Source organism: Bos grunniens, chromosome 17 (assembly GCF_055505025.1).
Source record: "Bos grunniens cultivar Pamir isolate PY7600 chromosome 17, Bosgru_T2T1.0, whole genome shotgun sequence".
NCBI classification, from domain to species: Eukaryota; Metazoa; Chordata; class Mammalia; order Artiodactyla; family Bovidae; genus Bos; species Bos grunniens.
In genome coordinates this window covers 5,881,363-5,894,010 of record NC_141181.1, presented here as the reverse complement: position 1 = coordinate 5,894,010, position 12,648 = coordinate 5,881,363, and positions in this window count along the sequence as shown.

Below are 12,648 nucleotides of genomic sequence, written 5' to 3'. Positions count from 1 at the left end.
GGGCTGAAACACGTGCCAGATTCTGACAAAGATAAGAAAAACAAGAGCTTATAGAAAATAGATTCATCTGATTTTTTGAACAATCACACCTCTTTAATAATAATTAGTCACATCGTTGTGGGACCCAGTCTAAAAAACACTGAGTCAGCTGAGATGCCTCGTATATTTCCCCTTTGATCCAGCTCCCATGCTTCTGTGTGAGCAATTTGTGAGAGGAGGCACATGGACTCAGTGTGAAGGGCTGCTGTTCATTTGCATCCCACTCAGTAAAATCATAAGCAGGGGAAGTGCCTCTCCTCCTTGATCCCATCGCTTTCCCGTGTCCTTATTCTGCTAACACCTCCATCTTCTCTCCATTCACCTGGATCATCCTGCCCCCTCTTCCTTCACCTTCCTTCCTAGGTCAGATCCCTCCATGCCCCTCAGCTCACACCAGGCAAAATCCCAACCTGGGCACACAGAATCCCTCACAACCTTGGCCTTTGTTCTAGTTCGGAGGCTGAGCACTCGGGGAAATGGACATTCCTGGGTGGGCGGGGCCAGCCCAAGTTCACGGCCCCACCTCCCCTGGGCCCTCAGCCACTTTTACTTGTTCTTGAACAGCTCCCGCCTCTGTGCCCCAGGTGACCACTCTGAGCTTCCAACTCTCTCATCAAGGTTCCTGCTCAACCTTGAGTGTCTCAAACTTGACTGCAACTTCAAGGTCACCAGGTTCATTGTCTCTCAAATTCCCACCTCCCTCCTATGAACACCTCCATCTGCACGGCCATCTACACCTTCAGTCTCAGAGACATGGCCCTCTTTTTGTGCTATTTCTTCTCCACCTTGATGACCACTGACAGACGGTGAGAGTTATCCCCTCTGTTTCATTTTTGTCAAGTCTCTTTCTTCAAATCCCTTGAAGCTTCTACATATGCAGGAGGCAGACTTCATTTTATTGGGCTTCACTTTAGTGCACTTCGCAGATAATCACATCTTTACAAATGAAAGGTCTGCGACAATCTGGCAGCCAGCAAGTCTGTGGGCACCATTTTTCCAACAGCTTTTCCTCACTTCCTGTGTCTGGGTCACATGTTGGCAATTCTCAAAATATTTCAAATGTTCTCATTCTCAGTACCTGAGTCTCGTGGGCCATGTCTTCCTCTAGTTACTTCTCAACATACTTTCTCCCCTTCTCTTGCAAACATCTTGCTGTCTACACATCCATTCATTCCCAGCTCTTTGTACTCTGCTTCTGTCCACAGCCCACTACCAAACTCAAGTCCTTTCCTTACTAGAACTTTCTGAGGCCTTTGAGAATACGGGTTATCCTTTGAAGCTTTGTGATCCCTTACATCTGTTTTCCCCTTCCTCTGACAAGGGTTCCTCTCCCACTGCCTGTCCCAGGTACCTGGCTATTCTCTGGGAATCTGTTTTGAATACCTCTTGCCTTCCATACACACCTCTGTCGAAGCTCATCCTCTCTTGTGGGATGTGCAGATAACTTTCATTCCCTCTTTCTAACCCAGACCTTTATCCCCAGCTTCTCCCATAGGCACAATATTAATCCAGCATTTTTAAAAGGGCAATTGGGACACTTCCTTGCACCTGAGCTTCTGCTCTAAGTCAACCAGGGCTGTCTCAGCTTTCCCCTCTTGCCCTGTCTTCCTCCTCCACTGCCCACTCATCTCTTCACTTGGCTGTCTGTTACTCATTCTTTAAGACCAAATATGTTGCCTTCTCTTCACTCACCTTCCACAACCATCTTGTATGTGTTCCCATAATACCCTGAGTCTGTCCCCACCGCTGTGGCATAGAAGTCTGTCCCCCAAATTGACACTTAAAGTCCTAACTCCCAGTACCTTGGAATGTGACCTTTGGATCATTACACATGTGATTAGTTAAGGTGAAGTCATACTAATCCAATATAACTAGTGACCTTATAAAAAGGGGAACTTTGGACGTGCACACACACACACATGGAGTATGCTGTGTGAACATGAAGGTTGGAATTGGGATGATGCTTCTAGAAGCCAAGGAAAGCCATAGATGGCCAGCAAACCACCAGAAGCTAAGGGAGGGGTATGAAGCAGATTCTTTCTCACAGGTTCAGAAGGAAGCAACCCTGTCAACACCTGGATCTCACACTTCTAGCCTCCAGAACTTTGAGACTGTAAATTTCTATTGTCTAAGCCACCCAGTTTTGGGTACTTTCCTATGGAGCCCTAAGAAACTAACATGCCCACTGTCACACTGCTGCGAGCGTGTTCTCAGTCACTCAGTTGCGTCTGACTCTTTGCGTCCCCATGGACTGTAGCCCTCCAGGCTCCTCTGTCTGTGGGATTTCCCCAGCAAGAATACTGGAGTGGGTTGTCATCTTCCTTCTAGGGATTGAACCTGAGTTTCCTGTGTCTCCTGCGTTGGCAGGTGGATTCTTCACTGCTGCGCACTTGTACTGTGGTTATTACCTTTTGGGGTCTTCCACTCCTCCCTGTATCCTTTTATCTCCAGAACCAAAACCACTGTCTCCAAGCATAAAAAGTTTCGAGTAGTTGATGAATAAACTAATGAAAGTTCAGCCTTCCAAAAAAGTCAAGCTGCACACTAAGCAGCTTCACTGATTTGCCGAGTTCTAGCACACTACGGTTCTTTTTTCCATGGCTTGTTGTGGAATCTGTCCACGTCTTCCTATGCCTTTGGGTGGACGTGCTGCTGGTTTTCTAGTTGGCCTTAGAGGAACATTAGGCCCTTTTCTGCCCATCTCATCCTGTGGCTACAGATCCTGCTGGGCTGCCTCCTCTAGGTTCCAGCTCCCTGGCCACCTTGACTCTGTCCTTTGGTCTCTTTGGGCCCAGGGATGGCCAGGACATCACGCTGGGGCTGGTCTCAGGTTCATTCCTTGGTATCCCCTTCATTCTACCCACCCCGGGGAAACGGCTTCTCCATTTGACTCTGATGAGCTGTCCATTTCCTGCTGGGACCCTGAGAAATACAGTCAGTGGGCAGGTAGGCAGAGAATGAGATGATAAACATGGTGCAAAAATAATTTGCTTGAGTTTGTTTGTTTTTAAATAGTCTTTTAAACCCCAGTGATTAAGTCCCTCCCAGTTTTGTTTTCAAAGTACCACTCAGCATTTTTACATAAAGCCGGTTGTTTGACCTTATCTGGGCTTCACTTGTGGCTCAGCTGGTAAAGAATCCGCCTGCAATACAGGAGGACCTGTGTTTGATCCCTGGGTTGGGAAGATCCTCTGCAGAAGGGAAAGGCTACCCACTCCAGTATTCTGGCCTGGAAAATTCCAGGGACTGTACAGTCCATGGGGTCGCAAAGAGTCGGGCACGACTGAGCGACTTTCACTTCACTTTGACCTTATGTATGCATTTGGCTAAATATAGAAACTAACACTGAATACCTAAAATTTGCAGGCAGAGTGATAGGCACTGGGGATCCAAAGAGGAAAAGATCCTATTTCTGCTTGAGAAGACCAGGGGTTAGTGGGGGAGACAGATGCGGGGAGGGCACTGTACTTGACCCTGGGCTCGGTCCCACATCCATGCTGACACTGGAATGTGGGTAATTGCCTCCCAGTCTAGACTCCTACAGTAACACTGGTCCTTCGACTTAAGCTATTTTTCACAGAATCATTCTCAGATTTTTTTCTTCAGATAAATGCCTTCTGACAGCCAAATACACACAAGATTATGTAACACATTTTGGAGTCAAACTTCATCTCATATTTTCTCTTTTCCTCACATTATAGGTTCCTTGTGTTGGCAATAACTTTAAATAATCAGCTGGACTGGCAGTTGCCAATTCTAGATGATCCTAAGACTGGCTCTATAAAAACAGGTTCCTGAGCTTTATAGTCATCTGAGGAATCAAAACCTTTGGGAAGAACAAGTGCACAGGGAAAAGTGAGGCCTCGAGATCAAGATTTTTCCTTTTGAAACCCTTATGAGGATTCTGATGTTCGGTCTGTTTGGAAATTGCTGGTTTGGATTAATTCTTATTTACAGCAAATATAATTTAGGCTAAGTTTTTTCCAAACGTGGCTCCTTGGCCATCTGGGTGTGTTATATTGGCATAGGGATAGACATGTAGATCAATAGGATATAACTGAGAGTCTCGAAATAAACTTTATATTTATGGGCAATTGATTTTCTTCAAGGGCATCAAAACCACTCAATAGGGAAAAGAATGGATCTTTCAACAAATGGTGCTGGGGAAACTGGACATCCACATACATAAACATGAGGTTGGACCACTGCCTTGTCTCATACACAAAAGTTAATTCAAAATGGATCAATGACCTAAATGTAAGAGCTCAAACTACAAAACTCATAGAAGAAAATAAGCACAAATTTTCATGACCTTAGATTAGGCAGTAGTTTCTTAAATATGACACAAAATGCTCAAGAAATTAAAAAAAATAATTAGGTATGTATTTTATTTATTTTTTGATAAATTTGACTTTGCAAATATTAAAATCTCTTGTATATCAAAAGACTATCAAGACAATGAAAAGATGATAACTCACAGAATAGGAGAAAATATTTGCAAATCATATATCTGATAAGGGATTAATATCCAGAATATATAAAGAACTCCTACAATTCAACAATAACAACAACAAAATATCCAAACAATACCTACTCAGCACTAGGTAATCTGCCTGAAAGACCTCTGCCATCCCCCAAAGAAAGGTGACCTTGCCTGAAACAATTCATTCTCTGCCAGAATAACTTCCTTGCTTCAGCTCTTCCTGTCTATAAAAATCTTCAATTTGTATAGCTCTTAGGCACTCCTGTCTGCTATGCTGGAATGATGACTAGGTCATGACCCATTCAGTAAAGTCAATTATATCTTAAAGTTAAAAAAAAAAAAAAAAACTCCAATAGCCCAATTTAAAAAATGGGCAAAGTACTTGAATAGACTTTTCTCCAAAGAAAATCTACAAACGGTCAATGAGCACATGAAAAGATGTTCCACATCTCTAGTCATTCAGTTCATTTCAGTTCAGTTCAGTCGCTCAGTCATGTCCGACTCTTTGCGACCCCATGAATCGCAGCACGCCAGGCCTCCCTGTCCATCACCAACTCCCGGAGTTTACTCAAACTCATGTCCATCGAGTCAGTGATGCCATCCAGCCATCTCATCCTCTGTTGTCCCCTTCTCTTCCTGCCCCCAATCCCTCCCAGAATGAGGGTCTTTTCCAATGAGTCAACTCTTCACATGAGGTGGCCAAAGTATTGGAGTTTCAGCCTCAGCATCAGTCCTTCCAATGAACACCCAGGACTGATCTCCTTTAGAATGGACTGGTTTGATATCCTTGCAGTCCAAGGGACTCTCAAGAGTCTTCTCCAACACCACAGTTCAAAAGCATCAATTCTTTGGCGCTCAGCTTTCTTCACAGTCCAACTCTCACATCCATACATGACCACTGGAAAAACCATCACCTTGACTAGACGGACCTTTGTTGGCAAAGTAATGTCTCTGCTTTTGAATACGCTATCTAGGTTGTCATAACTTTCCTTTCAAGGAGTAAGCGTCTTTTAATTTCATGGCTGCAATGACCATCTGCAGTGATTTTGGAGCCCAGAAAAATAAAGTCTGACACTGTTTCCACTGTTTCCCTATCTATTTCCCATGAAGTGATGGGACCAGATGCCATGATCTTCGTTTTCTGAATGTTGAGCTTTAACCCGACTTTTTCACTCTCTTTCACTTTCATCAAGAGGCTTTTTAGTTCCTCTTCACTTTCTGCCATAAGGGTGGTGTCATCTGCATATCTGAGGTTATTGATATTTCTCCTAGTCATTAGGGAAATGCAAATCAAAACCACTGAGAGCTATCACTTCACACCCACTAGGAAAGCTGGGTTTCCCAAGTGACTCCGGAGGTAAAGAACCTGCCTGCCAATGCAGGAGACATAAGAGTTTGATTCCTGTCAAGATCCCCTGTGAAGATCCCTTAGAGGAGACCATGGCAACCCATTCCAGTATCTGTGCCTGGAGAATCCTATGGACCGAGGAGCCTGGCAGGCTATGGTCCATAGGGTTGCAAAGAATTGGACCTGACTACTATGACTTAGCACACACAGAATAGCTATGATTTAAAAAAAAAGATGAACAATTAAAAAAAAAAGATGAACAAGTGTTGCTGAGGAGATGGAGAAATTGGAACCCTCAAACATAGCTGGTGGAAATGTAGTCATTCAGCCTCTGTGGAAAACAACTGTGCCAGTTCCTCATGATCTAGAAATTACACTATCTTAGGCATATATCCACAAGAATTTGAAACATACGTCCATACAAAAACTTGTACGCAAATGTTCATATTGGCGTATTCATAATATCCAAAAAGTGGAAATAATCCAAATGACTATCAACTGATGAATGGATAAATAAAATGTGGTATTTGTCCACACAATGAAAAAGTATTCAGCTATAAAAAGGAACAAAATAGTGATATGTGCTATGATATGGATGAACTTTGAAAACATTATGCTAAGTGAATGAAGCCAGTCACAGAAGAATTTATGTTGTATGATTCTATATATTCTATATATTGTATAACTTTATATTCAGAGTAGACAAAGCCAGAGAGATCAGAAAGTAGTGATTGCCAAAGGCTGGGGGATAGGGGTACATGGAGAGTGACTGCTAATGAATATGCATTTCTTTTTTGGGGGGATAAAAATGTCCTGGAATTAGATAGTGGTGATGATTGTACAACTTAGTGAAAGTACAAAAAACAAACAAAAAAAAAAACCCTGTGTATTTGAGGCCTGGGAATGTGCATTTGAAACAAGTCCTCAAGATGATTTTTAGGCCACTGAGATTTGAAAACTGCAGCGTTTCATTTGTAATCACTTTATCCCCTGAAATTTTGAAGAATTTAAAATCTGTTTTAGAAAAAAAAAAGGGTGGGGGGCAAAAAGCAGACAACCAGAGCATGGAAAGCAATCATTCAGTGAACAACTATTTAGCTGCTGCCTGCTATGTAGCAGGTAGCATGCTGGGCCCAGTGAACTAATCCCAAACCCTGTCTTATAGGAGTTTAGAGCTTGGGAGGGATGCAGCCTGCAAACACATAGCCCCAGCACCAAGACAGTCATGACATCTGCATTAATGGAGGTTTGTACAAAGTACGGCAAGTCAGCAAAGGAGCCTCAAGCTGGGCCTGGAGGAGCCAAACAATGAGGTAATATCTGAGCTGGGGCTCAAGATCTGCACACTTGGGAAGGTAGAAGAGAGTATGAATGAGGGAAGTGGGGGATGCTTCCAATCAGAAGAAGTGAAAGTGTTAGTCGCTCAGTCGTGTCCAACTCTTTGAGATCCCATCAACTGTAACCCTCCAGGCTCCTCTGTCCATGGGATTCTCCAGACAAGAATACTGGAGTGAGTAGCCATTTTCTTCTCCAGGGGATCTTCCCGACCCAGGGATCAAACCGGGGTCTCCTGCATTGCAGACAGATTCTTTACCATCTGAGTCACCAGGGAAGCCAATCAGAGGAACAGCATGTGTAAAATGCACAGAGAACTTGGAGAACTTGGCATATTAAAGCATCTGTAACAAGTTGGAATCTCTCCCAAGGGAGGACAGTAAGGAGAGGAAGCAGAGAGCTGGCTTATTGTGCAGCAAGGCGCCATTGGAGAGTTTAGAAAACAAAGATACCAGTCCTAGATTGGGAAGAGCCATCTGATGGCAGGATGGGAGACTGGGGCAGAGAGAACAGAGGAGCTGGAAGGCTGGAGGGAAGAAGGCCTGAATGATACACTGAAGGTCTAAACCAAGGCAATAGAAGGACAAGGAGGAGACAGAGTCAGGCTATACATATTTAGAATCCCTGGGCACTGACAGATGCTTTGTAGGACCCTTAGCAGCCTCACGGACCTCTACCTACTAGATGCTAGTTGCACATCTAGTAAACAGAAGAATCTCCAGAAATTGCAAGGTGCTTTTGAGTGCCTACCTGAGAGGCAGCTGAGACTCCAATAAGCTTAGACTCCGTTGATCTGGTTGTAGACCCATTTTTGTGTTGTTTGCTAATAAACCTCTGAGGGGAGGCAGAATCCATTCTGAGTTGTGCTGTGATTGTGAGGGAGTTAGGGAGCAGACTTGTAGCCTCAACTTCCTCTCACAAACAGGAAACCACCCTGGTTACCAAAGAGAGGGCGACCGTGACCAACCAGGTGGCACTAGAAGTGAAGAACCCATCTGCTGATGCAGGAGGCATAAGAGATGCAGGTTTGAACCCTGGATCAGGACGATCCGCTGGAGGAGTGAAAGGCAACCCTCTCTAGTATTCTTGCCTGGAGAATCCCATGGACAGAGGAGGCTAATAGGTTACAGTTCATAGAGCCGCAAAGAGCTGGACACGACTGAAGCGACTTAGCACACACACGTGAACAATCAACTTGACTGAGGTCGGTTGGCCCCGGGGCAGTTTTGTTGTTTTCTGGATAGACAAGGGTTGACATCCCTTGTTTTAAATTAAACAAAGAGGTCATTAGACTGAAGTCACTTTTAATATCTTGGTAGCAAACTAATACTTAAGCCTAAAATCCCTCGAGGTTAAGAAATCAGAATTTAAGGACAACCAATAACAACCAACCAACCAGGCTTTCTCAAGTAAGGCAACTACTTACACTACAGCCAATCGAATCACTTCCTTGCTTTCCTTCCTCCTCTTCTTTATAGAAGTTCACCCCTCCCATCTACTTCTGTCAGCGGAGTGTTCCTAATCACTTCTGGTTTGTGACTAGAATTGATTTTTGCTCCAATGAACTCTTAAAATTTTTAATGTGCTTCAGTTTATCTTTTGATGCTTGAAATAGAGAATCCCCGACAGAGAGCTCCTGGCCAAGAGAAAGAGGAGAGACACAAACAGAGTGAGCTCCAAGACCAGGAACTTCAGAATGCAGAGAATGGATTTCGTCTGGGCTTCTCAAGTAATTGTTTACAGGAATTCTCACCCCAAACTCATGGATCTGTGATGATGGCCACAGCAGGGCCCAAGGATAGCTCTGCCCAGCTTTGAGACAAAGCAGACCTCGTTAGCAGAGAGCTCACCATGATAGCTACGGCACCAGGTAAGAGTCACAGGCTGCCTGAGTGGGAAAGGACCCCTGAGAGATCTTGCCTGTTATCATTCCTAAGAGTCCTGTGTCCACATCCGTGCTAGGTCCGGAATCCATCCATACCTGTCTGTTCCCTCTACCACCACCCTGGTCCATGCCAGCATCACCTCCCACCTGGAGGGCTGCCATTGCTTCCTAACTAGAATTCTAATTTCTTTCTTCTTCTCTATACAATCTCCAGAATGATGATTGTAAGTAAATCTATCTTGTCCTTTCCTGATGAAATCCCTTCAGTGGGCTTCCATGATATTTAGAATAATTCCACAATCCTTACTTGTTTTTGCAAAGCTCTGCAAGAAAGCATCCCAATTTCATCCAACCCTTAGCTCTTCACCGAAGTCCAGCCACAGTGGCCTCCTTTTGGTTTCTGAAATGTGCTTAGATCTTTCCCATCTGAGGGCCCTGGACTCTGATGGACTCTCTTCCAGGAGTAGTTTCCTCCGAGTCTTTCTGTGGCTGCCTCCTCCTGCATGGGGCTCAGCTCAGATGAGACCCTCCCAGGGAGGTCTCCCTTGCCTCCCCTAGCTAGCAAAGCTCCCGATGTCCCCGCCCTCCCAGTCACACCACCCCTTACTCCTGTGCTGTCCTTTTCACTGTAGGGAATTATCTTGCTTGTTGCTTGGTTGACCCTTTACTCCTCCCTCTAAAATGCAAGATCTTCCAAAGCAAAGGATTGCTCAGACCTAGCACATGGTCTGGTGTGTCCCAGGCACTCTATGGATATTTCATGAAGAGATGAATGACTTTAAGATTGGCGCCAGAATAAATCCATTTAACATGTTATGTGCACAATGATGACCAAGACCAGATCCCTTGATATCCTTGTCTTCACTAGAAATTAAGAGCTGTCTTTACAGACTACTGTGAAGGCCTACCTGCAGGTCTCTAAATGTTTTGGATCTCCCGCTCACCTCCCCACTGCAAAAGAGTGGGGAGGTCCTTGTTGACAGTAGTTGCTCCCTCCTCTTCTTTCCCTCCCTCTCTTCCTCTCTCTGGCTTGTTCCTGAAAAATTGCTCGTTAGCTGAATAGCTTAACATCAAATCCTTCTTCCTGTTAACATACAGAAGCCCCGTGATTCAGTTCGAAAGACTCCAATTGGCTGCACTTTAGCTTTTGGCCTCTTTTTTCAAATGATTAATGATCTATAAACAAACATGGAGAATGGTTAAAGCACCTGCTATTTAGAGGCCCCCTGTGGTGAATCCTTTTTGTAAATGGAAGGACTGACTGGTTTATCTTCTGTGTAAATATGGATTTTCTTATTTTGGATGCTGTGTTGGTTACACCTGCACCACTGATGTGAATCCATCATGCCCTGCTGTCACTTGTCTCTTTTCACCTGATCACTCCATTTAGTCACTCAACACAACTTTGTCGAGCACCTACTATGTGCCAAAGAGACAAACGAGGAAGCCCCTGTCCTCAGTGATGCCCTATCCATCAGGGGAAATGGACAAGAGAATGATCAAATAGAGTCTGCAGGAGAAGAGCCCCTCGCCATGCCCCAGGTGATCAGGGAGGACTTTCATGATGGTCCTTGTGCTGTCTGGGGGGAGATGAGTGGCAGGTTGCCAAACAGATGGAAGGCAAGCACCCAGAAGGGCAAAGGGCCTTCATGTTCAAAGACAAAGAGGTGTGAATGGGCTTTGCAGAAGCACTCCAGCCATGTGTGGATGTGGAATGCTAAAGGGCTAAATCTGAGGAATAAGCAGAACCATGAAACTATACGCAGGACTTGGGATTTTATTCTTAAAGTGATGGGGGACCACTGATGGACAGTATAGGGAACACACGAAAGGCCATGGACAAACTGCACTACTAAAAGATGACTTAAGCGGCTCTTGTGGAGCTTAAGAGGGGGAGGATCGGTGTCAGAACATCTGTTAAAAGACATCATCTTAGTCCATCCAGGCTGTTGTAACAGAACACCATAAATTAAAAAGTGAAAGTAGAGTGAAATTCACTCAGTCGTGTCTGACTCTTTGTGACCCCATGGACTGTACAAGTCCATGGAATTCTCCAGGCCAGAATACTGGATTGGGTAGCCTTTCACTTCTCCAGTGGAGAAGGAAATGGCAACCCACTCCAGTACTCTTGCCTGGAAAATCCCATGGATGGAGGAGCCTGGTAGGCTACAGTCCATGGGGTCGCAAAGGGTCAGACACGACTGAGCAACTTCACGTCATGTCACGTCACTTCTCCAGGGGATCTTGCCAACCCAGGGATCGAACCCAGGTCTCCCACACTGCAGGTGGTTTCTTTACCAGCTGAGCCACAAGGGAAATGTGTGGGTAGCCTATCCCTTCTCCAGTGGATCTTCCCAACCCAGGAATTGAACCAGGGTCTCCTACATTGCAGGCAGATTCTTTACCAGATGAGCTACCAGAGGTGGGAGGCAGTGATTTATAAATAACAAACATTTATTAATCACAGTTCTAGAAGCAAGGATGTCAAGGATCAAGATGCTGGCAGGTCTGGCATCTGATGAGAACCTGTTCCCCACTGATGACTATCTTCTTGACACAGCCTCGCATGCAGGCAGGCACAAGCAAGCTGTCCAGAGTCTCTTTTTATAAGGGCACTAATCCCATTCACAGGGGCTCAGCATTCAAGATCTAATCATCTCTCACAAGCCCCACCTCCAAATACCATCACACCAGAGGGTTAGGATTTCCACATAGGTGTTTGAGGAGGATACATTCAGATCACAGCAGACTTCAGAGTTATCTAGGTGAGAAACGAGAAGTCTTTGAACCTGAGATTTTTATCCTTGGACACAGTGGTGCCCAGGGAGGGTTGTCCTCACTGAGCTTTGGAGTATCTAGAAACTCTTTTGTTGAAAATGTGGTATCTGTGTGCATAAAGAGGACCCACATGTTTCATGAAATGTGCAAAGGGATCTGAGACACTCGATCAAGGTCGTGCAGTGAGGACAGAGAAATCCAACTCCACAGAAGAGAGATTTAGATTTACTGGGATGTGTGACAGATAGGAGAAGGGTGGAGAGAATAGGAAGTGGTGAAGCCAAAGGTGATGTTTCTGACCTGGGATATGATTTAGAAAATTGTGTATCTTTCTAGAATCCTGGCAAAAGCATAGTTTTGGAGCAGAGAGTAGGAGAGAGGGAGGAGATAAATTACTCATTCATTCATCAATTATTGAGTTCTTACTTTGTCTTCAGTACTCTCGTTGGTGCTGAGGATTTAGCTAAATAAAGAAACTTGCATTGTAGTGAGGGTAAACAGATAAACACATTCATAGAAAGTGGTGATCACTGGTGGGATGGACAGTGTGCTTGCTACTTCGGGATGGACAAAGGGTTGCTACTTTGGCAGGCTGGTCAGAGACACTTCTGTGAACAGCTCATATTTCAGCAGCAACCTGAGTTAGGTGAGAGAGAGAGGTTTGTGGCTACCCGATCTGGGGCTGTCATAGTCTAGGCAGAGGGAATAACCAGGACAAATGCCCTGTGATAAGTACATCCTTGGCTTACTGGAGGAAGATAAGATAGCTTGGGTTGAGCA